We start from the raw sequence: 4,565 nt of genomic DNA on the forward strand, positions 1-4,565 counted from the left end.
CCTCAAGCTTGACAAAAATAAAGAGGTACTGGTCAGCAATGACTGGGGAAAAATTGGGAAGAAAACTTGAAGAAACTTTATTGGTAGCAAGTCGCTCTTGAATATGACACTTTCACTCCGCATCCGAGTCGGGTTGAGTTGTTCCGTTCACTGGTCATATCACTATTGTTCCATCACACCATCCACATTTGGGGTTAACGCTACCAATCCATCATGTCAGTGTCACCGATATGTTCAAGAGAAGTCGCTCACATAATTCACCTGTGTCTCATCCACTGCAATAAATTTACGCTCCATTCTTTCATGACCGCCACCCTGAACCTTATATCATCAGATCGTTTTTACCTCCATTAAAATCATTTATTCTGTTTCGTGACGTAGATGTGGGATTCATTAAGGCCCTCCTACGGCGGGTCACTTCTTGTCGACATGCATCAATTGCAAGTTTCTCACTTCCGGCGACAGGTTCACATCAATGGCCTTCGATCGAAAGATTTTGCGTGGTGTTCGACACCAAGTCCCTTATTCACACCACGTGAATTGTACTATAGTACCTTGAGGGTCATTATCATTATCGGTGATTCCTTTGGCGCCTGTTAATGGCTTACATCACTGGCTAGTAATCAAGCGATGTCTTTCCATGTTCGACTCCAGAACATCTCTCACATGGATCGACTTGTACTTTGAGTGAAGATCGAATGAGATGGAAGACCCTGGATCTAGTTTCATCCATCCGAGCTGCGATATATATTCAGGAAAATAAAGACATCAAATGTACATCATTATTGCACAGATAATCATCCAATCTAAAGGATGATGGCTCTACCGGAATCATTATTCTGCACACAGACCATTGTCTGTCTTATGTACATGAAAATGAATTTATAAAGCTGAGCATGGGAATACCTGCCTTAGCTAGATCATGAAAATATTATGAAGATAATGTATTGCATTGTATCTTATTACAGGTCGCATTCCAGCTCGAAAAAAATTCGGATCCTCCTGATAAAGCATTTCACCCGACATCAAAAGATTAACGACCTCATGCTTTAGGGGGCAACTGTTATAGAAATTTTTGGGCACTGCAACCGCAATCATAAATGTCCATAAACTGAGGGCTCCTAAGCTCCTAAAAGTGTTGTTCCAACCCCTAAAAGAACAAGGTCAATTGATTACATAATCTCCCAGAAGTTCTCCATGAAAAACTCCTAAGAACTGGTCAAAACTGGACCATCTCACCTGTTCCATGGTCAAAGTACGCTGCATCCTACCTTAATGCACACAGGAGGTACGATGCATACTGAAAAGCCCTTCTATGGGGTGCGATGGGTGAGAGTGGACAAATGGAAGAGTCAATTTGCGAGGTGGAGGATCATGGAATCTTCCAGAAAATTCTCCTGTGACACTTGCCTCTCTACATTCACCCAGGGATGAGTAAGAGATCATCAATCTCCAAGTGGAATCAAGAACTATTAGAGAGAGGACACTAATCAAATCTCAGAAGCTGACTCACCCCCCTTGCAAACATCTATATATGGATCCCTCATCCCAGAGATCCAGAGGCTGGAATTTTGTATCTTGTAACGAAGTGCTGCTGGTTTCTTGGTGTAACATCATAGTGTTGGGTGATCTAAGCTTTTCATGAGGTGAAGAAGGGCTTTCTTGCTGAGAGGATGATGCTAGGTCAGAACAATTGGTTGTAATCCTCTTTGCAATTCTTGATATTAATAAAGATATTCAAGTTTTCCTCCACATTCTTGTATGATTGATGATATATGCATTTGTGGGGTCAATATATATCCGGTACTATATTGTTTATGATAGTAGATCTCTGTTCTTGGATAGTGTTATGCTTCTTTGATTCCACATGTGCTCTTTGAAGCTGGGTAGGCGAGGAAGCGAGTAGAAAAGATCTATCAGAAGGGAGAGGAATCAAGCAAGGAACCAAGCACAAGACAGAGGTTGGTCTCCTTTGTTCCCCTCTCATCTACTTCTCATAAAGGAAAACGAAAGTAGTTTTAGTTTGTTTGTTTCTAAGATAGCTACCAGTCTTAGTGGGACTGGCAGCTTTGCATAGGCACTAGATTTCCCCATAACAGAGTTTCGTCTGGAATATGGTCCTCTAACTAAGAGGGCGCGATAAAAGATGGCAGAGAGAAAAGCAACTCAGCAAAGGCGAGGAATTTTTTAGACTTGGCAGTGGTGACAATCCACTTCGAGTACTTGTCCCCCAGTAACTGATGTGACAGGATGTATGTCATCGGGTTGCAATCAGAAACCACTATCGTAGTGCAGAATAAGATATAATGGTTGAAGCGTTGGATGGCACAAACGGCGGCCAATTCCAACTTCTCAACATAAGCGTATCGAGTTTCCATATCTAGTAAATTGTGGTTGAGATAATAAATGACATGCTTAGTGTCATCGTCATCATCTTGAACTAGAACCATGCCAATAGTGGTATCGGCAGTGGCCAAATACAGAGTGTAGTCACAATGATAATCAGGAGGATGCAACAATGGAGCAGAAACAAGGAGAGCCTTGAGGTGCTTGAAGGACTCTTGTGCAGCGACATCCCAAAGAAAAGGGGTATCCCGCTTCAATAACTGCGTATAGCCTTTTTCCACTTCGGCATAGTTCGAAATGAATCATCGTAAAAAATTGGCTTTACCCTGCAAACTCTGCAATTGCTGCAAAGAAGTAGGGGGAGGGAGATTCAGGATGGCTTTGACTTTAAGGGGATCCAAACGGATACCCTCTTGGGGGACGATGAACCCAAGAAGTCTGCGTGACTCAATGCAAAAGACACACTTATGAGGATTAAGCCGGATGCGATAGTGTCAATAGCGGAGAAAGACTTCGCAAAGGTGAGCTAGATGGTCTTGACGCTTTGCTGAATGAGCTGGTAGATCATCCAGGTAAGGCTGCACAATGTGTCGAATATCATGGAATGCATAAGACATTGCACATTGGAAGGTGGCACCAGCATTTTTTAAACTGAAAGGGAGCTTTTTATAGGTGAAAGTTCCCCATGGACAGATAAAGGCGGTCTTATGTTGATCTGAAGGTGTAATATTAATTTGGTTATAACCAGAAAAGTCGTCCATGAATGAGTACATTTCACTCTCAGCACACTTATCAATGAGCTAGTCAATGAAGGGTGTGGGGTAGTTATCTTTGGAACAAGCTCGATTAATATCTCGATAATCAATGCATACCCTGATAGTGCCCTATTTTTTAGTGATAGGGACAATATTAGAGATCCAATCTGTGAGTAGGATGGGGTAAATAAAACTAGCCTTAAGAAGCTTTTCAACTTCCGCTTTAATAGCTGCAGCCTTTTGGGGTTGCACTGTGTGTAAACATTGCTGAACAGGCTTAGCACCTGGATATGTAGGTATGTCATGCACCATGATGCTAGGATCGATGCCATGAATCTCTTCGTAAGACCAAGAAAAAAACATCATGGAATTCATGAAAAATATTAGTATAGAGTTGAATTTCCTCTGGAGTACAAGTTACTCCGACATGGATATGCTCAACAATCCCTGGTTTAACAAAGATGTCAATTGGCTAAGTTTGCGTGATGTTTCCCATGTTCCCTTTAGAAGACACTTGATAAACTTGAATGGGTGTCTAAAGGGGTTGGGATGGGAGACAAGGAGAAAACCACTCGAGACAGGTAAGCATTTCCTGGTGGGCAGGGAGAAACGAGGAACGATGGTGATGATCGAACCAAGGGGGTTCCTCGAGAGACATGGTCTCAATAATGGCTTCATCAGAAGGAAAAATTTCCTTTAAAGGGTCTGAAGAAGCATCATCTCCAAGCCAAGGGGAATGAGCGTACGAGTCGAGAGCTCTGCTTGAAGGAGCAGATTCAGAGGGTGGAGCCGATGCAGAAACAATTTCGACGTAGTTGAGCTCGGCAGGACTCAACGACATCTCATCGCCCCAGGATTCTATCTGATCAGCGGGGGGAAGAACCCAAGGATTAGAGCGAACAGAAATCATATTAATAAGAGCGACGTTGGGAGGCGGGAGTGAAAAAACACCCATAAGGGCAGGATCTTTAAAGAGTCCAGCTCCCACACTCTCACATGGAATGGAGGTATGCTCCACAAAAGGCACGTTGCCATCAGAAGAGTAGGAAGTGAAGAAAGATAGCTGGTCTATTGTGATGATCTTCCCCTGATGAGGGAAATGAATGACACAAAATAGAGATGAAGCCATGGCTTGCATGGCATATGTCCAGCTTCGTCCCAAAAGGAGATTGTAAGTTAGATTGGCATCAACGACTTCAACCTCCACTTTGACCGTCTTCCCTTCCAAAGTAATAGGCAAGCATTGGAGTATACCATAAGGGTGAGACTCTCTCCCATCAAAGGCTTCCAAGGTTGTAGGAGACTAGCTCAGAGTCAGAGAACCAATAGCCTTCCAACAAGCAACAGACATGATGCAAGTAGAAGCGCCTTCATCAATGATGGTATGATGAATCATTTTAGAATTGATGATGACTTGGATAAGGAAGGAAATTTGGTGAGGCAGTCTCGTTATATGAATGTCTA

This window comes from Pinus tabuliformis, chromosome 1_2 (assembly GCF_031772625.1).
Source record: "Pinus tabuliformis cultivar Carrire ecotype Pingquan chromosome 1_2, CPIR1, whole genome shotgun sequence".
NCBI lineage: Eukaryota > Viridiplantae > Streptophyta > Pinopsida > Pinales > Pinaceae > Pinus > Pinus tabuliformis.